This window comes from Acinonyx jubatus, chromosome B3 (assembly GCF_027475565.1).
Source record: "Acinonyx jubatus isolate Ajub_Pintada_27869175 chromosome B3, VMU_Ajub_asm_v1.0, whole genome shotgun sequence".
In the NCBI taxonomy this organism is placed as follows: Eukaryota; Metazoa; Chordata; class Mammalia; order Carnivora; family Felidae; genus Acinonyx; species Acinonyx jubatus.
The window spans coordinates 34,432,736-34,455,856 of record NC_069386.1 but is presented as its reverse complement, the minus strand read 5'-3'; the positions used below and the strand labels follow the sequence as shown (position 1 = coordinate 34,455,856).

The window sequence follows — 23,121 nt, the reverse complement described above, 5'->3', positions numbered from 1 at the left end:
TTTATTTTTGAAGGAGAGGGAGACAGAGCGCAGAGAGGCAGAGAGAGGGAGACACGGAACCCGAAGAACTCACGAGCCGTGAGATCTTGACCTGAGCCGAAGTCAGATCCTTAACCGACTGAGCCACCCAGGTGCCCTTAAAAGTTGCTGGTCTTCAAGTTCATAGTCCAAAGCCTGGCCTCACCCCCATGGTGGGGTCTGTGCTAACAGCTCAGCCCAAGGGCTCTTGGGCTCAGCTCCCGCCCGGGCCCGGTCCCGTGCTCGGTCACCCCCATCTGAGGCGAAGGGCACGCAGCTTGCGCACCTCACCTGGCCCGGTTCGCTCTCAACTCTGGGCATGTCAAGAGACAAGAGGACACCAAGGACCCAGCACAAGAGTTTTGTAGATCCAAGTGTTGGCTGAAGAAGCAGGGTGCAAGTACCCCCCTAGGCTCCACGGGACCGGGCTCTCCTGACCTACCAGGGACATTCGAAACGAGACACTGAACCTCTCAGGCTGCAGCCTCAGCTCTGGGTGCCCTTCACTCGTGTGTCAGAGATTCCTCGGGAAACACGGGCAGGTTCTTGCTGCCCCGACCAAAGGCCTCAACAAAGGATTGACTCCCAGAGCTCCCCAAAGGTGAATTCCAATCTCCTTCCTAGACTGTCTCAAACGTGTCCAGGCCCCCAGGGGCAGATTTTCATCTCCAACTTTGTTTGAAAATCCAGTCCCTAACAGATACCTGATTACATACATGCAGAATTGAGAAGCCCTTTGTCCAGTGTAGGGAGGAAGGAAGTGTTCCAATCAAGATTCTTTTGTCCGTCATCATCTGGCTCCTTCCCTCAGTCTGTCTGTCTATCTATCATCTATCTATCTATCTATCATCTAATCTATCTACCCACCCATTATCCATGCCAATCTTTGCTGAAATAGTCATGTTTTACGTCAAAGAATCCAGTCGCTCACAGGTTAGACTTTCAATTCTGAGTCTCCTCCAGTGGTTCCCATGATGCTAGCCAGTTCCGTCCCTGTCACTTCCACAGACTCCGTCCACACCCAGAACTGGGGTGATTTACTTTCCTTCAAAGCACGCCTTCTGCAAAATACCCGAGTCGGCTTCTTTATCGGAATCACTTTATTAAATTTAGAACCTTTTGTTTTTAAACATTTGAAAAATACCGAGAAAAATACTAGCTGGAAAAGAAAAGCATCTATTCCCAACACGCAGAATTAAAAGCACTGTTAACTCCTTGGCATAATTATTTTCAGGGTTTTCTACTTTACCACAACTAACGGGGGAAAAAAACACTGGATAATTTTTGTTTCAAAAAATGCATATGTTCGGGGCACCTGGGTGGCTCCGTCGGTTCAGCATCTGACTTCAGCTCAGGTCATGATCTCATGGTTGGTGAGTTCGAGCCCCGCATGGGGCTCTGTGCTGACAGCTCAGAGCCTGGAGCCTGCTTCCGATTCTGTGTCTCCCTCTCTCTCTGCTCCTGCCCCGCTCGCACTCTGTGTCTCTCTCTCAAAAATAAACATTAAAAAAAATTAAAAATATATAAATATATGTTCATTATAAAGAACTTAGGCAAAGCAGAAAAGTACAAAATTAACATTAACTATCACCCAGAAATGACCATTATTCACATTAGGTAAACATCACTGTGGATAACTGTCTCTGCATTTATATGAAAAGCAAGTCAAATAATTGGGTACATGCGTAGAGAAAAAGTCAGAAATACTTTATTAAAAATGGGATAATATCGTATATGCTAGCTTAATAAAAAGTATTCAATTTAATTTTGCATGAATTTATCCAAAGAGAAAGAAATCGACATGAAACAGAAGGAATCGTTGAACTTCAAATGTTTTTTTTTTTACCATGCACACACACACACACACACACACACACACACACACAAATGATGATGAGAAGCATTATATTTTGTGATCGTTATTTTCTTAAACTACGTGTTGCATTATAAACAGTACCAACTGAGGGGCGCCTGGGTGGCTCAGTCGGTTAAGCGTCCGACTTCAGCTCAGGTCATGATCTCACGGTCCATGGGTTCGAGCCCCGCGTCGAGCTCTGTGCTGACTGCTCAGAGCCTGGAGCCTGTTTCAGATTCTGTGTCTCCCTCTCTCTCTAACCCTCCCCTGTTCATGCTCTGTCTCTCTCTGTCTCAAAAATAAATAAACGTTAAAAAAAAATTAAAAAAAAACCCAGTACCAACTGATTTCCCCCACTCTCTCTAAAGACAGGTTTTATTTTTCCATTTCTATTAGTTACATTATTCTTTTAATAAGATTTATAATATTCATATTTGATAGCTATAACTCTCACAGTTGTTGGAAACTCTATTTTTAAGTGGATTCTGTGATCCCCATTGGTTTTTCTTAATTCCTGAACTCTTTAACTCATAACTTAGCTGGCTGGCTGTCCTTACTAAGTACAGCCCCCCTCACGGGCTCATGGATGATGTGCTCACAAGTTCTTTTACATTTGGAAACATACGTCTGCTTAGTCTTTTTTTTTAATGTTTATTTATTTTTTTGAGAGACAGAGCACAAGCCGGGGAGGAGCAGAGAGAGAGGGGGAGACACAGAATCCAAAGCAGGCTCCAGGACTCCAAGCTGTCAGCATAGAGCCCGATGCGGGGCTCGAACCCACAAAATGTGAGATCGTGACCTGAGCAGAAGTCGGACACCCGACTGACTGAGCTCCCCAGGCGCCCCTACCTAGTCTTTATACTCAAATGATAGCCTGCGTGCAATATTTTTAGGCAACACTCTAAGATCACCCCAGAGCTTTGGAGACATGATTTTACAACCTTTGGGAATTGATGATTGCAATGGAGAAAGCCTGATTTGCAACCCCCCCCTCCAACCCTCGTTGGCGATTTGCTTTTGCTTTCTTGATATCCAAAGATATTGGGGGATTTGGAGACTTTCTGGTTTTTGTTTTATCCTGGAAGTTCAATAGCCTACCTATGTTCAGCAAAGAGTAGTTCTGATCACATTTTCCTGGAACATGGTATGCCCTTTGGATCAGCAGGATTATTTCTTTCCTCGTTTCAAGGAACCTGTCTGGCACCTCTTTGAGTACATCTTCTATATCCTTTGTTGGGCTCTTGAGTTCGGGCAACACCTGTTATGCTCAGGTGTTGGAGCATCTGTGTCTCATCCGGATATCTTGTCCCTCCTGTCTAATCGCCATAATCCTTTGACTTTCCTCCGTGTCAGTAATGTCGATGTCATCTACGTTCAATGCTATCAATTCCTTCTTGGCTCTTTCTAATTTATTTAGCGTGTGTGAAGCTTTCGGGCCCTTGGTTTACTTTTTTAGCTCTTGTAACTTCCCTTGGAACTTTAGACTTAGGATTTATGCACATATGAGATTGTTCTTACATGAGGCGGTAGCGAAGAATCAATCTCCTTCTGCTCTGTGAGTGTCTTTTCTTCCAGGTTGGGTCCTTTCTTCTTTCGGCTGTAGCACGTTGGTGTAGTTGCCCTGTGGTTTCTGTTTATTTTCCTTTCGTTGAAATAGTTCCGGACTTCCTGTTTGCACACATGCAGCGAGGGTGTTTCTCGACTCTTTTGCACACCTAAGACCAGTTTGACCTCTGAACTCCCGACTGAGGCCTGGGTAAAGCGTTTCTGTCCACTTTCCTTCAGCCTGAGGGATTGGGAAGGGTACGGGGTGTGGAGGCGCTCGGCTAAGGCATTAGGCGCTCTTGGTTAGAGTGACTGGGCCGGGGGCACCTGGCTGGCTCAGTCGGTTAAGCATCTGACTTCGGCTCAGGTCATGATCTCGTGGTTTGTGAGTTCGAGCCCCACATCGGGCTCTGTGCTGATAGGTCAGAGCCTTAAGCCCGTTTCAGATTCTGTGTCTCCCTCTCTCTCTGCCCCTCCCCCGCTCACACTCTATCTCTCTCTCCGACAAAAAGAAATAAACATTTTTAAAAATTTAAAAACAAAAAAAAGAGTAACTGGACTGACTCTACTTTCTCGTTGAAAGCTTGTCAAATGGCCTGTGCCAGGGTTCACCCCACCTGCTTTGAGGATGTACTTTATCACCGTGGGGAATATCCTGAGGGAAGCATCTTCCCCCTAACTGGGAGTGAAGCTCTGAAGCCTTACTTGGTGTTAGAGCGGGTGGCCTTACTGTCCACTGTCTCCCATTTCACACCTCCCTTACAGCCTTCCCACTCTCCAGAGACAGAAGAGGAAAGAGGGAGGGGAATCAAGTCATTTTGCATTTCTACAGACTTAGGAGTCTTCTGGAGAAAAAAAAAAAAAAAAAGAAAAAAAACCTCCAGACTTTTTATCTACTTAAAAGAATCCTCACTGGGTACATCACTCCATTCCAGAGCCTTCTACTTCTTTTCTTGGCCATCAGTGTTCACACTTACAGGACTGGGCACGCCTTTCCTCACGGGGTTGCTGTGGTTGATCGCTTGCTTATTGGAGTTTACAGTTTTTAAATTCATTTTCTTAAGTATTGCAGGAGGGCATTTCTAAGATTCAGTCTGCAGTCCCCCGGCTGCCTCTTAACAGTTTTGGTAGCTGTGTTCGTTTTGTTAATAATAATCAACATTTATCGAGCGTTTGTCACCTTCTAGGCACCACACTAAGCGCTCTGATACTTAACCGCCTCACCAAATACTCCAAACAGTATTTTAAGGAGAGTATTATTAATGAGTCCCATCTTAAAGATGAGAACGCTAAGACCTAAAACAGTTAAAGGATTTACTCAAAGCCACCAGCCAATAGGCAAAGCCTAGGCTGGCCACCAAGCCCTTGAAGGCAGCCCAGGCTTTTATGGAAGCAAAAGAACGTGTAGGCTGACCATGCCGGAAATGGCTTCAACTTCCGCCCTGAGCGGTGAGAGCGGCGTCTCTCGCCACTTCCTGTGTCACGTGAGTCAGCGTCGCCAGGGAGCCACGGTCACAGGCCACGCCTGTGTGCCCTACTTCTCACTATTCCAGGGGGACATCAGGGCCCTCCAGGCCCACCGATGGCACAGCTCTGCCCCGAGGGTGGCCTCCAGCTGCAATGAAGTCTCTACTTGGGGTTTCTATCCCAGTGGCCCCACATCTAACCCAGAGTCACCCAGACTTTTCCTGCCAAAGCAAGTCTCAAATGGGCCTCCGGGTAACACAAGGGCCCCTTCTGATGGTGAGAGGCCTCCAGATTTTCATTTTAAAAACGTATGGGAATTTTTGCTTTCTGACACGTTTGATTTAATATTAAAATCGTCCAGGAAAATTGGCCTTCCAGGAAGAGAGGCTATGCTTCTCCCGTGGGTTTGCTTCCCTGGCACTCTGCCTTTGGTGGGTGGGTGAAAAGAAGATTTCCCCTCCACAGCCATCCCAGAGACCACGGGTCGTTACCCTTCCTCGGTTCAGAAAGGAGAAAACAAACGGTTCGTAGTGAAAATGGGCGTGAACAGGAGCGGGCCTCTTGCCCGGAAGGTTCGCCTTTCCTGGCTCACCTGCCTCAGTGCACTGCCTGGGCACACCGGCCAGGCCACAGGCAGGGGGAGGCCGCTTTTTCTAAATGCATCTCCACACCATCCCTCAGACTGGGCGGTTTTCATAGTGTGGCCCTGTCTCCGGAGATGTGTTCACCGTGCCCAGGGGAGCCAGCCAAAACTCGCTGCCAGGCAGGGTGCCTGGGGCCCAGACACAGGACTCCCCAAGGTCTCCTTAGTCACTCACGGTCCCCTCCCAACCCCTCCAACCTCCAGAACCACACCCCCCAGTTCTTAGGTCTTAAAATCGCTTCTATTTACTGAGCAACGATAGGCCACAGGGTGTGAGCTGCTCCGAATTCGTCACCTTTAATCTTCTCAACAGCCCGGCAAAATAGGGGGGGTTTTTTTACGCCCATTTTGCTGAGTAAAAAACTGAGGTTAAGGGGCTTGCTGTCAGGCATGCAGTCAGTAAGGGGCACGGCAGGATTCAAATGCACTTGAGTTGCTTCACGGAAGTCTTAGCTCCGCGATGGGGACCCTCAAGCCCGTGGGCCGGAGGCGTGGCTTTTCCTTCTGTGAGTCTGAGCAGTGGACAGCGTGAGGTACACTCAGATTCGTCCCTCTTCTGAGCAGGGTCACGCCTGTGTACTTCCCTCCTCTTTCCCTTAGGGTGACATCTTTGCCCTGAGGCTTTTTCAGTCTTCCTGCAAATACACCTGTAAGGGCCTGGGGCCTCAGCTCTGCAGGACTGCCCTCTTTCTGTGACCCTTCCCAAGATGGATGGGGTCCCACTGGACAACAGGATCCTTTTCCATTCAGGAAGCGCGTTCCTGTGCCCTGAGGGGGTTCCTCTGTCCCCTGCAGTCACCCTGGACCCCTAATCTCTCCTTTATACCACTGAGTGCTATACTGGCCCTGCAGAGATGCACCTGAAGGAGGAGCCCACACAGCCTGGCTGCAGAGAACACACACACACACACACACACACACACACACACACTTTGAGAAATTGAGCGACACTAGGGGTATCAGTTGGCATTCTGTGCTCAGAGTCATGTGCATGACACAGGGAAAGAAACAGGGGAGAAAGAGAACACTTAGTTGGGTTGGGGCTAATCAGGGAAGGCTTCAAGGAAGAGGTGAAATCAGAATTGAGCATGAGTTGAATAGACACTTCTCCAAAGAAGACATCCAGGTAGCCAACCGACACGTGGAAAAATGCTCCACATCACTCATCATCAGGAAAATACAAATCAAAACCACAATGTGATACCCCCTCACACCTGTCAGAATGGCTAACATCAACAACTCCGGCAACAACAGATGTTGGCGAGGATGCGGAGAAAGAGGATCTCTTTTGCACTGCTGGTGGGAATGCAACCTGGTGCAGCCACTCTGGGAAACAGTATGGAGGTTCCTCAAAAAACTAAAAATAGAACTACCCTATGACCCAGCAATTGCACTATTAGGTATTTATCCAAGGGACACAGGTGTGCTGTTTCGAAGGGACACGTGCACCCCAATGTTTATCGCAGCACTATCAACAATAGCCAAAGTATGGAAAGAGCCCAAATGTCCGTCGATGGATGAATGGATAAAGAAGATGTGGTATATATACACAATGGAGTATGACTCAGCTATCAAAAAGAATGAAATCTTGCCATTTGCAACTACGTGGATGGAACTGGAGGGTATTATGCCAAGTGACATTAGTCAGAGAAAGACAAAAATCAGATGACTTCACTCCTATGAGGACTTTAGGAGACAAAACAGATGAACATAAGGGAAGGGAAACCAAAACAATATAAAAACAGGGAAGGGGACAAAACATGAGACTCTTAAATATGGAGAACAAACAGAGGGTTGCTGGAGGGGTGGGGGGAGGGGGGATGGGCTAAATGGGGAAGGGCACTAAGGAATCTACTCCTGAAATCATTGCGGCACTGTATGCTCACTTGGATGTAAATTAAAAAATAAGTAAAAAAAATTACAAAGAACTGGGCATGAGTTCTGTCATCCTCGCAGTGTAGCAAAAAGTGAAAGGAGATCCTGGTAAGCAGAGGGGCAGAGCGGTAAAGAGGCTTGAGGCTGCACCTTGCAGTTAGAAGACAGGACCGGGAGGTGAGGCCAGCCACGGGGAGGCCAGGCTGTGTGTAGGCCTGCTGCCCCCTTCTCTGCATGTTTCTTCTTATCCCCTGCCCCACGCTGGCCACCAAGGGAGTATACAGTGGGCACCGGTGGGGTGACAGCTTTTCAGGACGCCCATTCTCAAGCATCAGCCCTTGATGGATGTAAAAGCGGGATCCCAGGGTCGTGAGGATCTTTCAAGACCCTGCCCGGGCAAGGACGACACCTCCAAGCCCCTGAGCTTGGCCGATCAGACTCTCTCCCCTGGTAGATTGAAAAGGAACCTGGGAGGTCACGATCTCGCGGTCCGTGAGTTCGAGCCCCGCGTCAGGCTCTGGGCTGATGGCCCGGAGCCTGGAGCCTGCTTCCGATTCTGCATCTCCCTCTCTCTCTGCCCCTCCCCCATTCATGCTCTGTCTCTCTCTGTCCCAAAAATACATAAAAAACATTGAAAAAAAAAATTAAAAAAAAAAAAAAAAGAAAAGGAACCTGGGAGACACAGGGCGGTCAGGGGATGGTCGGGCAGAGCCAAGGCCTGCCAGGGGGAGACTGCAGAGCCCAGGAGCAGCCTGGCTCCTGCCCTCCCCAAGGCGGAAGTTCACCAAGGAAATTTCTTATTTTGCTTAAGTCCGCCAAGACTGGTTTCTGTTGTTTGCGATGCAGATACCCTCCGTTGATACGGAAAGGAAGGTGGGCAATTTTCCCACTGGGCACCTGTGTGTGCTAGGAAAATTAATGCTGGCATCTCTTGCATATTCCCCAGAACCACGTGGAGGGAGGCATTCGTGTTCCTATCTTACAGATACGGAAACTGAGGCCAGGCTCCCGAGGCCAGGCCTAGCATGCCCAGTGCACCCGGCTCGGAAGGAGCAGAGCTGACCAGCTCACCCTGGTCTGTCCGACCGCAGAGGCCATTCTTTTCCTACCTTTCCACCCTTCCGTGTAATCGCCCCACCGCCCATCGCTCTAGGCCTGGTGTCGATATTATCCCCGGGTCAAACTTATTTCCCTTTAGAGAAGCCAACAGAGCTTTTCTCTTCATTATTACTTTTGGGGCAAAATGTACACAACCAAGTGGATCATTATTAACATCTAGCACTTTCCAATGTCGAGCGACCATCACCGCTATCTAGCCAGCTGCGCAGAACATTTCCATCACCCCAAAAGGAAATCCTGTACCCGTTAAGCTGTTACTTCCCGTTTCCCCCTTCTCCCACCCCAACCTGGCAATCACTAATCTACTCTCAGTCTCTAGGGATTTGCTGACTCTGGACATTTCAAATAAATGGAATCGTACAATACGGGGCCTTCCGTGCCTGGCTTCTTTCACTGAGAATAACGTCTTGGAGATCTATCCCTGTTGTAGCATACTTTAGTGACTTGCAGTCACTACTTTATTCCTTTTCCTGGCTGAATAATATTCCATTGTATGGACATACCGCAGTCCATTTATCCGCTCATCTGCTGATGGACGTTTGGATCGTTTCCACCTTTAGGCTATTATGACTAACGCTGCTCCGAAACTCACGTACAGGTTTAGTCTGGACGCTTGCTTTCAATTCTTCAGGACATATGCCAGGAGTGGAATTGCTGAGTCATACAGTAATTCTATGTGTAACTTATGAGGAAACGATATCCTTTTATGTCTTTCTTTCCCTGAAAATGTCCACAGCCTTCTCCCCAACATCAAGGCACTGTGGCAAAGGACAGAGGAGAACAGTGTTCAGAGACCAGAAAGAAACCCCTCGCGAAATTTTCAAAAACGACCTTGTCTACGACGTGCTGAAGGTTTACCATGGACAGGCACGATGTTGAGCGCCTTGTAAAGCTTTCTCCAGGGCCCGGAACCAACAGAAGCCAAGAAAACCGTGTTTCCCCAACCACCCTGGGACTTAGGAGGGGCTGAGAGGGTGCCGTGGGCGGTGATGGGCGGCCTCGGTAGTAGTCTGGTTCCGGCCACCCCAACAGAGCCGCGGCTCGTCACGCCGGGCGGGGGGGGGGGGGGGGTAGGTGCATCACTGCAAATTGGCATTTCAATTCCCAAACACAAATTCAGCCCAAAGTTGTCATCAAAGGAGAGATGAAGACAAGGGTCAAAGTGACTCCACACTCCCGGAAAAGAAGAGATAAAAGAAAGCGAATTGAACAGTCTTAAAGAGGCTTCAAAGGTCTTAATGCAGGTTAATGCCGTTAATGAAGCTTAAAAAAAAATTAGCGGTTGCTCAGTTCGCATTTTCAGCCAGAAGAACTGTTTGCACCTTCCCTCGTTTCAAAGCCTGGATGTTTCCTCTTCTGAAAAGACAGCCTCGATTATTTGCAAAGGAAGAGGAGATTAAAAATAGATTGGCGGTAATTGCCTCATCCATAATAGTAACAATTTATTTCTCGGCTCCCCAAACTGAGCCTCATAATATATGATATATTTGGCTGCCCCCAAGCGGTCCTTGAACCAACGCGGTAGGGGCTGCGGGGTGAGGTGTGTAAAAGCAAGATCGAGGGTTTGCCTTTCTGCTGGGTACTCCGGTTCTCCTGACACAGTGGAAAGAAAAGGGAGCCCAGATGGACCCAGAAAGTCCTGAGGTTGGATCTGTCGCCCGGTGTCTATTCTGAACATCAATATTACGTAATAAACAAGAATCGGGCAGTCGGCCTTCCAGCATGGCTGGTGGTCAGGGTTCTGCGTGACGGTCTCTTGGAAGAGGTAAGGGCCGGTAAGGACACAGTTCATCCCAAGACAAATAAACTCAGCAGGTGGCGGGGCCCCGGGCAGAATGCCAGTCCATGCCGGGAGGGTCCCAGGAGCCAGGCGGGTCTGCTTCAGAGGAACGTAGAAACCAGACAGGTTGGCGAGGCACGAGGGAGTGACACAAAGTCCTGGTCTTCATGATCTGCATTTTATTCACCATCACCATTGCCATCATAGTAGCTAATGCTCATTGAGCACGCCTCATGTGCCGGGCCGTATTCCCAACACTTTACAAATATCTCATTTAATCCTAACATCGATCCTATGAAGCTGGCACTATTATTCCCATTTTACAGAAGAGAAGCTAAGGCTCAGAGAGACACGGTACCAGTGAGGAGCTGAGGTACATTCTGGGCCGTCGCTTTCCATCACGGTAAGTCCCAGACATGGGTCAGGGCAGGCCCCAGTTACCATGGAGGGTTCCTTCAAGATCTCCCCGCTTCCAGCCAGGGACAGGTGGGGTTCTGGGGCGGGAGCCAGAGTCAGCAAGTGGGGCAAAGCTTCCCTGTGGGGTTGGAGGAATCGGGAGGGTCTTGAGTTACAGAAGGAGTGCCCTCTTCTGCCCTCGCGTGCAGGAGCCACCTGCAGGGACCCAGGAGGGACGGGAGTGATGTAGGCAGGGACCTATAATGAGACCCTTAGCAGAATTTGCTCAGTACAGGCTTACTGGGCAGGTAACCGCAGATGGTCCCACTTTCGCTCAACCAACGATCATCAAATGCCAAGAAAGCACAGTTCATATCCTGAAAACCTCTCGGTCGAGGTGTGGGGAGGAGACTCTGAAACGGGGAAGGATAACATTTATAAAACCATGGATAAGTGAAATGCACGGGCTCTTGCTACATCACTGAGAAAAAGCACCAACCTCAACAGGGGAGGGGGCATTCAGGGAAGGCTCCCCAAGGGAGGCGATGCTGGGTGACGGTCATGGTGGGGCCCGCTGTGGGAGCCTGGACACCCAGGCTGCCGGTCTAACTAGCTGCTGATATTTCCAGTTTGTTACACGTTAAGGACAGCTTTCAAGTCCTGGGCTGTCCGGTGGGGACCAAGTAAGGGAGGAGGAGTAACTCACGACCCAGTGCCTTTATTAGACCTCCTCTGGCATCAGAGATGGGGGCAAATGAGCAAACTCTTCTGGCGGGGGCACCCGCCTCTCTGGATTTATCCATTTCACTTGAGAAAACGTCCTAAGCCCCAGAAAGACAACGGGGAACAGAGGACACCGGTGCCCGCCCGCATGGGGCTTACAACCCGAGAAACCTGGGCTCCCCTTGCTTTGTTTCAGGAAAGCTCGGGGGAGGCTCAGGCATTTAGGTGAGTGATCTTACACAGAAAAGAAGAAACATTTCAGAAGTGACTGAATCCACGGCGGTGAGTGGCCTGGGCGTATCCGTAAGAACAGCCGCCTTTGAAAGAATCAGAGTGCTGATTCTTGAACACGCCTGGACAGGGCCCTGGGGGGGAGGGGCCTGGTTCTCAAAGGGGAATCCTGAGGACTCACCAGCAATGCCGATTCCCAGGCCCCATCCCTGGACCTGCTGCACCTGAGACTCTGTGGGTGGGGCCAGCGATCGGCGGGGATTTCACACGGACTCTTATCGGTTCTGCTCCACACTCCAGCTTGCCAAGCACAGAGCTGGAGAAAAGCACAGTGGTAACCACAACCCCCCCCCCCCCCGTCCCTATGCTGGGGCGAGTCCAGGAGCCGATGAGGCCCCAGACCCCCTTCCCGCTAGCCCCGGCCTGCGGGAGTCAGGAATCACGGTGGCGGTGATGGTGGCGGTAAAGGGGAAGATGGAGACAGTAGTCAGCTGTCGCCACCGTGACCATTCACTGAGCCCTTCCTAGTTGCGTCTCCATTCATTCCTTACCCGCGAGATTTGCCTCGATGTTACATTCGTCCTACAGGTGAGCGCACCGAGGACTGAAGAGACTGCGGTTCCCTCTGGGGTCCCATAGTGTCATCCAAGTTATCCCGTTAAGTGTGTGCAAAGCAAAAGCAAGCAATTGCTCAATGCGACGTCGTCAGTAGCTCCCAAGTATTCGCGACGTGTAAGATTCTAAGGGCAAGCGCCAGATGAAAAGAAGATTCTCCTCTCCTTCCCGCCCCCGAGTCACTTACAGCACAGACGCTCTGCGTCCCACAGGCAGGCGCATCCTTAAGAGAACTGACCCCCGTGGGGCGCCTGGGTGGCACATTCGGTTGAGCGTCCGGCTCTCGGCTTCGACTCAGGTTCATGAGATCGAGCCCCGCATGGGGCTCCGCGCTGACAGCGCTGAACCTGCTTGGGAATTTTCCCTCTCTCTCCCTCTCTTTCGGTCTCCCCGGCTCTCTCTCTCTCTCAAAATAAATAAATTTAAAAAAAAAAAAAAAACCGATCACTGACCCTGGTCATTTGCAGATTTGCTCTTTTGGATTTTAGCTGTCGGCTGGCAACCCTGAATCCCGAGGTCTGTAATCGGCGGCGGCTTCGCTGAGTCACCCACCGACATCCCAGGCTCTGTGACCCTGCGGTGGGGGAAGGAGGCCAGCAAGCGGGCATGAGCAAGAGTCTGGCTTGGGGCCCCTCTCAGCTCCCGTTCCCTGCGGTCTTCTCAGCAGGTGCAAAGGCTATTAGAAAGGGATGGAGACTTTGCTTCCTTTTGGAAGGAAAAAAGCCCGGATGTTTGTGGCTCGGTGGCTTTGCACAGATCTCTGGATGTACTCCTCCCGTGGACAGGGTCTGTGGCATTCTGCTAGTCTGTGCTTATGGCAGCAATAATATGTGTGGGTTGATGCTTCTCTCTTACTGCCCCCAGCCACGGAAGGCCCTGGTGCACCTCCTATTCTCCTGCCCAGACTCTCTGCTCTTGCATCTCCTGGTTCTTCCTCACTCCACTTGGATGGACATCACACACTAACGCCATCATATTTGCACACTGGCCCTCCAGAGGAGGCCGCGAGCCACTCAAGGGCAAGCCTGGTCCCAACGGTCTCTTTCCCCTAACGCTTAACACGGTGCCGGGAATCAAGGCACCACGGGAGAGTGTTTGTTGGATGGGTACATGAATTACTTAGTTAACTGATTGATTCATCCATGTTGCCTAGCCCCGTGGATGTGTCAGGGGAGGTGCTATTTCCCTTCGGTTCCGGAGGCCAGAGAGGGTAAGTGACTTGTCCAGGGTCACGCAGCCGCTGAAGCCCTAGCTTCTAGTCCAGAGACGTTATGCAAAGTACCTAGCCTGATGCTTGGAAGACAGCATAAACGCGACGTGTTCTAATGTCCCCCCCTCCACAGCTTTGCATGTGTAGATTGGCAACAGAGCTGGGACTAGTTTCTTCTTCTCCTTCTCCTTCTTTATGTATTGATTTCTTTTGAGAGAGAGAGAGAGAACACAAGTGGGGGAGGAACAGAGAGAGAGGAAGAGGGGGAAAATCCCCAGCAGGCTCCGCCCTGTCAGCACAGAGCCCGGTGTGGGGCTCAAACTCACGAACCGGGAGATGGTGATCCGAGCCGAAACGCTTAGCCGACTGAGCCACCCGTGAAGAGTTTGAGTTAGGAACCTGCCTCTGAGGCTATCAAGCCAACCTGTGAAGAGAAGCCAGCACGTAGCCCCCTGTTTTCGTCTCACGAACGGACGCCTATCCCGTGCCCCGGGCGCCAAGAAGAAGGATCAGTGAAGGAATGAGTATATCCTTCCACGCTTTAGCCACTGTTCCGTTTGCAGAGGGCGCCAGCGTTGAGGAAATTTTCCCCCATCCCATGCTGCTTGTGGTCCTCAGGGAGCCCCTGAGACCTCGGAGAACCGGCCCAGTTCTTCCGCCCGCACGGCCCCCCTCAGTTTGAAGACAGCCCCTTCCATTGCGAGCATGTGCCTGCAGGATGCACGTTCTTTCCGTTATCATCAGCGGTACTCCAGCTTGCTGTGCTCGGGGTGGCAGAGGGAAGACAAGTTTATGTTCTTTATTCATCTCCCAGGTTGGTGGCAGAACCCTTACTTTATGTCAAGGCCATGTCTCCTCTCAGTTTCGGGCTCCCCGGGGTCAAGGTCTCTGCCTTCCCCTTAATGAAGTCCATATAGCATCCAGGTCTCCATGGGGCCCAGCACTGAACTGGCACCCGGCCCAGCACACATGGGGGGAGCAGTGAAGCACCCCTGGCCTGGGGGCGGGGGGCGGGCAGGCCACCTCGCCCGGTGCCATCCAGGCTTTGCAAATCACCCAGATAACTCTCCAGCCAAGAGCCACGTCTTTGCTGGGGGAAGGGAGGCTTAAATTGGTAGCTTCCGAACATAACAAGCTCAAGACCAGACAAAGGCTGCTGAACGGCCCCCGTGGGAACCAGCGGTTTTATGAGCCCGTCATATTTACTATTATTCAATGAGTCATCGGCGGCGTGTTTTCATTTTGAGGCTGCTGGACGAATGGGCTCTCATCGGAGCCGCTCTCGATCCATTATTTATGCCCACTCTTTGTCCTCTCCCAATTGCACCTTTGCAGACCGGAGCCTTGGTCTACATCCACCCGAAGCATTTCCTGGGCTGATGCACATCCTTCATTTCCAGCAAAGCCTGCGGCGCTTAAAAATAGCAAACTAGGCAAACACTCTGATTATGACATTTCTAGCTGATATTTCCCTCGCCTTTCATTAGGGAGAAAGCTAGCATTAGGCAAACCCGCCAAGTCCGATGGGTGGAAATTAAGAACGCCGTGTTTACGACTTCTGCTCAGACCTGTTTCCCGGGAAGCTTATGCTGGTATTGTAACAACCCGGGATCAACAATTTGAACGTGTCTGTGGTGCCTAAAGATCCCTTGGCTGAGGGCAAGGAAGCCGGAACAATTAGCCGATTAGAAATCGCCCTTACGTTGGTACTCAGCCCGCAAGAACAAATCACTCGTGAGTGCTCAGAGCTGGCCTACGCCTTTTGGGCCACGAGAAATTATAAGGCTTGTGAAATTTAAAGTGACTCATTGCATCCAAGTTTGCATTATGGTATCGGCCACTCATGACCCGTGATCTTGGCTAAGTAAGGAAATGGTCTACTTTCTAAGATGAGGGGTCAACAGGAGGGCAGTTCCCTTCATGGCTAATTGTCCTGCTGTTGCTGGTGTCACGGCCCAGAGGGCCGGGTCACCTGGATCAGGCAACAGCCTGGCACCTCAGGGGAAGGCAGTTCGGGAACCCCCTAGTGGAGCTGCGTGCGTCCGGAGGGATGGGTGGTTCTGGTAGCCAGAAAACAGCCAGGAGACAGGGCAGTGGACGTCGAAGCAGAAGCATGTTCCAGGCCCAGTTGAACACTGTTGGAGCTTGAATCCTGAACACGGCCGCCAAGAGACTAAAAGAGGTTGGCGCTCATATTCACCGGCAGTGGCAGTGGTAACGCAGCCCCTGAGGACTGTTCTTTCCTCCATAGTGCCTGTTTCTGAGAGCCACACCCCACCCGTGTGCTGTCCCCGCCCCGGTCCCCCTGAGCTGGCTCTCCAGCACTCTCTCCAGTTCTGTGAGTTCTGCCACAACGTCCCAGTAAACCCCCTGATGCTGACATCAGCCAGAGGGGTCTCTGTTGCTGGCGTCCAAAGTGCCCTAGCAGGTAAGAGCAGGAGAACGGAAGCAGGACATGGACAAGTGCCAAGACCCGAAGCCCAGTGGTCCAGGGGAGGGGCCGAGTTGGAGAGAGAGACATGGGCCCAGGGCTCAGGGCCTGAGAAGCCAGAGAGCACGCTCAAAGGACTGGCTAACGCATGCCTCGAAGCTCAGACATCGTTCTCTCAGGCAGAGGGTACTGTTGCCAGTGGGTTAGACAGCCACGGGCGGTCAACTGTGGGGTCACTCCCAACCTCGAGTCTTAACAATGTGACAGCTCTGGCCGCGATCCGCCAAGTGCCTATTCTGATTTTGACCAATGGCGAGAAGAGATGTTCGCAAGGCGAGCACGCTTCCCGCCCGGGATGAGTCACTGAACAAACGTTTATGGACTCCTGTTCCCGGCAAGCACCTGCTGTGGGCACTGGAGGAGTCCCAGGCCCCGCTTCTGTGCTTGGGGCAGGACGGTGTGCATGCAGCACTACCCAGCAGGGCGTGGTAAGTGCCCAGAGACTGGGACACACCCGGGGTTCGGAAGCCAAGAACTCCTGGGGGCCGGGAGGAGGAGAGAAGATGACAGGGAGCAGTTGGCCTGGGAGCTGCTTCCTGAAGGAGACAGAAGGTCTCACTGACCGCCATTCCAGTCGCAGGAGCAGGAAACAAAAAGGCAAGTGGTCTGAGCCGGCTGGTGTACCTTCAGTCCCAGGCCGGGTGGGGAAGGTAGGCCGACGTCAGATTGTGGAAGGCCAGGCTGGGAAGTCTGGGGAACCAATGGGGAACCAATGGGGATGGCCCCAGGCCGTGTCTGGCAGAGAATTTCTTGATAACAATGTGTGAGGCCAACAGGAGACGGGGAGAGTCTCAGCATAGTCCTACGAGCTTAGAGGCTACTGCAATAGTCCAGGCAGGACCCTTCATTTGAGGCTAACGGTGGGAATACAAAGGAAGACAGGGATGGAAAGCCTTGACGGTGGAAGGGCTGGAAGGCCTGGCCTTGGTACACGGGTGGGCATGGGGAGAGAGGGTAAGCCAAGGTCTGGGCCAAGATGTCTGCTCAGTTCCGTTTAATTAACAGACGTTTCCTGAGCACCCGCCGTGTGCCCAGCAATGGGTTGGGCGGGGAGAGGCAGAGGGGTGGGAAGGAGAGTGGGAAAGGAAAGAACTAGAAGGCCCAGGTCCCGGAGGGCCTGAGATGCTCTGTTGAGGAGCTGGGGCTATTTCTTTACGGCCAGGTTCTTACCAAAATGCGCTACGAGCATGTGAATTTTCCCTTTAGCACCTGTGAGGGGACAGACACTGTGTCTCTTAATTCCTCACCTGCCAGTTTCCTTGAGTGAAGGCTTGAGGGTAAGAGAAAGGAAGTACAACCCGGAGGAAAACGTTGTGCCGTCACTAGAAGTGGCTACTCCATGAGCCGGGGGGTGCAAACCCAACCCCAAGCCACGGTCTTCACTGGGGGGCGCTTCCTGGTCTGGTTTCTAGGCTGCTTCAGACTCCTCTCCCAGGATTCGCTTCAGCCCCAAGACAATTACGCCACCCTCGGCTTGTTTCCAAGTGAAATGTATCCACCAAGAGAAGACGCTCCTAAGAGTACACGGCACACCGTCCCCAATTGTGCCCACGTAACATCTGTCACGAGAGGACAGGACCCAGTCAAGGCTCAGCTGTGCCACGCCAGGGCCTGCCCCTTGCACCACCTCCAGCACGAGGGGCCGGGGTTAAGCCTACATGTCCCTCCTTCAGTGAAAGTCTCCGTTCAGTCCCCACCGGCCACCTCGTGACGGAGAAGACGCTGAGGCTCAGGAAGCACCAGTCACAAGCAACGGGTCAAGCATCGAGAGCAGAGCTGGGACTTGAACTCGGGTCTGCCCCTCCTCTCACCCAGGAGGCCTGTGGCCGTCCCTGCCAGGCAGCGATGGGCACGTGGTGGGCTGTTGAGCCCTGAGGCCTTGACCTTGGGAGAGATGCATCTAACGTGGGAAGCTCGGGCACTGAGAAGATAAAAACGGGTAGGAATGCTGTGTTTCCGTCTTGTGCTTGGGACTTGGTATTTCAAAGCCTTTCAGACGCCACCTGTGGTCAAACACCAGGCCTTCATAGCAGCCAGGCCCGGCTGCCTTGACCTTGAATGATCTGGCCCACGTGAAACGGCCAACCAACCTTAACCCAGCCTGCCTGCCGACCCCAGCGTGATAACCGGCATCAGACTCTTGGATCAGCTCCCTCATCTCAAGCAGGTTTGCCTTTGCCTTTTGTTGAAGGGAAATCAGGGCTGAGACCCGGAGGAGGAGAAACGGGACTCCCCCGCCCCCCCCTTCCCGAAAACAAAAGCAAAGTTGTGCGACAGGCAATTACTTTTGCTTTCATTTTCGCTGCTCCTGATGCAAAGCGGGAAGGGTGAACTCACCGGGGCCCAGACCTGCCCCGGGGACTCGTCCAGAGTCACAATTCACGGGCTTAGGCATCCAGCTGCCTGACCGTCAGCAAGCGATTCTCGCCTCCTTTCCACCGGCTGTATCTTTATTTTGAAGACCACACACGCGTGCCTGCACACACACAGCCTCTCGGAACCAATTAAGTAGACCCTGGGGTGACTTATCATAGATCAGTCACAGCATCACAGGTGGGGAGCTCTTGAAAGGTTGTTAGCAAACTAATGAATTCTGTGATAGCTGCTCAATAAGTCCCAGGGCTGAGGGAAGCTCCCGGAACTCATACCTGTACTTGAAAGAGTAAGTTAAAACCATGTGTACTGTGCTTTGGATAATCTGCGAGCACCGCCCTCTTTCCTGAGAACATTTGGACAAGGAAAAACGCGTGGGGATGGAAGGCCAGGGCTGCCTGGGGAGGTAGACCTCAGGAAACCACCTGACTCTGGTGACGAAAAGGGTGAGAGCCACCCCCGACTCAGCACTAGGCCCCCGCCACCCCCGGGCCCGCCACGGTGGTGGCAGGCAGGAGGCCGTGAGCCCCGAGGATCCGTGTGTGCAGGGCTCAGTCCTGTGCACTGTGAGAGGAGACTAAATTCGGAATATGGTTCCCGGACTCAAGAAGCTACCGCATTGGTCGGGAGACAACCTCCCTACTTTGGGAAAACTCCCGGGAAAGAGAGTGTAGCCTCCCCTTGGAGAGCTCTTGAGTTTGTTGAAGACATATGTCCTTCTGAAGTTCCTGGTTGGTGGAGAGGACACGGGCTGTGCCCTCGGGAAAGGCCAACCCATCTGCAGGTTGGAGGGGAGGGGGGAAGACGGAGCTTGCCTTCAGGAACCCTCCAGGCTGAGGGGGAGGATAAAGATGTGCTCTGATCGAGGAGGGGCGTGGCCCTTGGTCTCATGGGGGGGTATCATCCCCGCGTCCTTCACTCTAACAGGGACTTGAGTCCCGGAAAGTGGTGCCCATGCGTGTGTGTTTCTGCCTTGCAGCACCTTGTCTGGAATCTTCTCTTATATGCATGGCTTATATTGACGATCTCCTTGAAAAATATAACCCAGCTCAGAACAGGGCCTTCTGCCTGTGTGTCTCCAACTGCACTGGCACCTGATTTAGCCAACCCCCATGAAGTTGCCATCCATCTGCACACGGAGAGGCCAGCCAGTCCCTGGAAGGCGGGATGGGGGGCCTCTTACTCACACCCTGCACAAGACTCTCATCCCAGGCAAGAGGCTCCAGGGGCTGGTAAGTTCGAGAGAGAGAGGAGGGGCCGTGACAGGCCGCCATCAGTTTCACAAAGATGGCAACGGAGATGGCCATCCAGCTCTAGTCTCAAGAGGCACAGAGGGGACAGTGGAGAGAATGGAGGGGACAAATGAAATCTGCGCCTGCTTCTCCCCACCTCCCCTCTGTTGTGCTACCCCTAATTCCCAGGCCCTAACAGCCTTAAGGACCAGTGCTGACCTGAGTGAGAAACACAGAGTTTTCTCGATTTGAGCCCCCTCTAGAAGTAACCACAGCTTATTTCCAGGGTCCATGTTTCGCTTCCCAGTTCACTTCCACTAGGATCTTCGAACAAGATCTCGAGGGTGGTTCAAAGGGCCCTTTGAGAAATGCACTCACGGGCCAGTATCGATACTAAATTGGGCACCCACTGGGGAGCCATGGGCTTTGACTGTCTCCAACTTAAAGCTCAAGTCCCAGCCTTCAGGGAACCTACCAACCTCCTCCCACCCCCCACCCCCACCCCCCCAGGACATATTGCAACTTCCCTCTTTTGTTTGAAAGTCTCGGTTCCAGGGTAGATATAGCTGCTCTTAGGTTCCAGCGTTTCTGAAAGGTAGTTTCCAGATCATACCCCACACAATGACCACACGACTTAATGGACTGTATTAACAACTACTACCTTGAAAAAAGTCAACAAACAATGTAATAAGCCAGCTAATGCGGTCCAATCATCATGCGTTAAGTTTACTGGGGGAAGAAAGTCACTCCGACCTGTTTAATGATGTAATCTGGAATCGTCTTGAATAAATGCAGATTGGAAGCTCAGGAGGGCATCCTCGCCCTCCCCACTAGCACAGCAATGCGCCAGGGGCTGTCGTGGCAAGCACACAGTTTCGTGTTGCCCTTTGAACCCCAATGCACATGGACCACTGATCGGAGCCAGGATTTCTGAACAGTAGGAGCACGTTAACAGGTGGCTAGGTGTCAGGAGGGTGAGACAGCAACGAAACTGAGCTTGGAGTCAGAGGACCCTTACTCTGTGCAACTCCAAGAAGTCCTCTCATCCTTCCATTTCTTCACGTACAGAAAGAGGGGATGGTTGCAATGTCTCGCGGATCGTTGCAATGATCTTGAGAGAGACGCACAAAGGGACCCAGCCAAAAGGAAGGCCTGACTGAGCACAGTCGTGTCCTTCTCCTCCTGCCAGTGTCTCTGGGATCACTGAAGGGGTGCGTTTTGAAGAAGGAGGAGGAGGAGAGGAAGAAGGGAGAGGAGGTGGAAGGGGATGGGGAGAAGGATGGGGAGGCAGGAGGAGGGGGAGGAAGAAGACGAGGAAGTCTGTGTATACCAGGACTAAAAACTGGAAAGAAGGGAGGGAGAGAGGGAGAAGAGGAGGGAGGGAAGGAGGGGGGCAGTGCTAAAAGACCAGAAATGTTGAGGGATCCCTGAAAGACACACAGCGCAAGGGACGGAGTTGATGGAGAAAAAAACGTAGAGAAAAACCCAAGCATGAGGAGCCCCACGAGAAACAGGGATTCTCAGGTGCAAGGGTGAATAGACCACCAAGAACCACCAACCATAGGAAGACCAACCACATGAAAGAGGGCCCCTGACACCTGAGGGAAACATCAGTAGGGGAAACAGAGGACCATTTTAAAGCAATAGTTAATATTCTCAGAACGAGTCGAGAAGATGACACACTCATACGGAATAAAAAGTCGCAGTGACAAGCAACGATTCAACGGTGATTTCGTATTCAAACTAGGACCATAAACATTAAAGTCACAATCACGGGCTGAATAAACGAACACACACGGTGATCCGATTAGTGAGCTGAGTGGTGGAATCCAAGAAGTGCCCCCGAACACAGAGGGAGAGGCCAGAGCCAGACTGGGGGCGAGCGGGGTGCCCACAGGAAGTGCGGGTTCAGTCAATGCTGGTGGAATCTGGGGAGACACAGCCTGGGGTCAGGGAGATGGCTTTTCCATCGTGACACCAACAGTACTCGTGAGTGAATCAAGCCCTTTGCTGTGTGAATTATGCAAGACTAGCCTTCAGCCTAGTGCAAGTCAAAAAAATCACACGTTCAGAATCAATAAGGTCTGAATTTGCCGCATTTGAGTGCGCTGAGCTCTCAAAGGACACACACACACACACACACACACACACACACACAGCCAAACTCCTGAGCTTGCTGAGTAGAAGGGTCTCCTCCAGAGATCACAAAACCCGATGCACTCTTTGTACAGCTGAGGACACTGAGGCTCTGTGAGGCCCCCAGTCCTCAGTCAGTCCATCCTTCCAGAAGATTCCAAGGGGTCTGACGTTGGGGGCAGCTCTGGGAAGGAGGACATGACAGGGAGGTGCTCGAGAGCTGCTTTTAGAATTGTTTATGCAGCAGAGGGAAAAGGAAGCCAGCTGCTGCTGTCCCCGCCATGTGTCAGCTCCTCACCCAGGCCCCTGACAGAGGCTTTGTCTGTCCATCAGGGGCCGTTCGTTCCGGGTCCAGCTTGTCCTTCTCACTCCCCACCTCTCAGTTTTCCATAAGTATACTTTTCCTTCCGTTTTTAGTGCAGTTGGCTATTTGCCCCTCACTTATCCCGTGGGTTCTTCCAGAGGAAGGAATAATATTTATAAACTTCATAAAACCTCTCCTATGTGCCCTCTCTGTGGGGGCATTTGACACACTTGACTAAGTTTACTTCTCGCGGCAACTGTGTGCTACGAGCATCTTTCCCACTTTGACAGATGGGAGCCCTGAGTTCAGAGAGGGTAAGTAGCCGGTGGAGGGCCACACAGCCAGCAGGTGGGGAAGTCAGGATGAAACCCAGGCCCGACTCCTTGCTCCTCGAGTCCCCACGCCACCTTCCTGGGAATTTTAAGAGTCTCCTGAGGCTTCTGGAAAAGGAGAGTAAATATAACTGGGGCGGTGGGGCGGGGGGGACAAGTCACACTAGGCTGGGACTTAGATGATCTAACTCCAGGTAGCGGGTGAGTAATGGCCGAATGGGGGCCTTGTCACAAGATCGCAAGCCATGGGATCAGGGAAGCTTCGTGGAGGAGGCGTTCCCCTTAAAAGGTCAGGCAGGCAGAATTTGAAGAGCCAGGGGGAGAAGGAAGAAAGACATTCCAGGCTTAGCAGGTAAGATTTTCAATTGCTCTAAAGAGTAAAAGACAGTAACGCCATCTGCCTTGAAAGGGGGTCAGCGGCGCAGAATAATTTATATCAGGGAAAGATTACATCATGGCCTGAATTCTTTTACTGACCCAGTGCGGTGGGGGTGGGGAGCCTGTCATCACGGTAAAGATGACAGGTCAGAGCCTCTGCCGGTTCCTGTGCGTGTTTCTGATTTACAGAAACGGGTCCCAGTCCAAGTAGTGGGTGGAGGCTAAGAACCGCTCACTCCTCTGGGCTGAAGTTCCAGGGCGGGGGGGGGCGGGGGAGGCAAAGGGACAGGGGTGAAAGGGCAGAGGAAGCAAAGAGGGGGAGAAATTCGAGGAGAGTCCCGTAAAAGCGAGGAGCCAGGGAACCCAGGGACAGATGGGGGGCCTGGGGGAGAAGGCGG

The 23,121-nt window shown here is 51.9% G+C and overlaps 1 long non-coding RNA gene across 1 annotated transcript; it reads left to right on the top strand.

Moving 5' to 3' along the window:
* The first annotated feature begins 4,927 nt into the window (after nt 1-4,927).
* LOC128316195 (uncharacterized) lies at nt 4,928-12,657 on the top strand. The gene is made up of 3 exons (XR_008299786.1): nt 4,928-5,161; nt 10,629-10,705; nt 11,618-12,657. It is a non-coding gene; the product is annotated as an uncharacterized LOC128316195 (long non-coding RNA).
* The last annotated feature ends 10,464 nt before the right edge of the window (nt 12,658-23,121 follow it).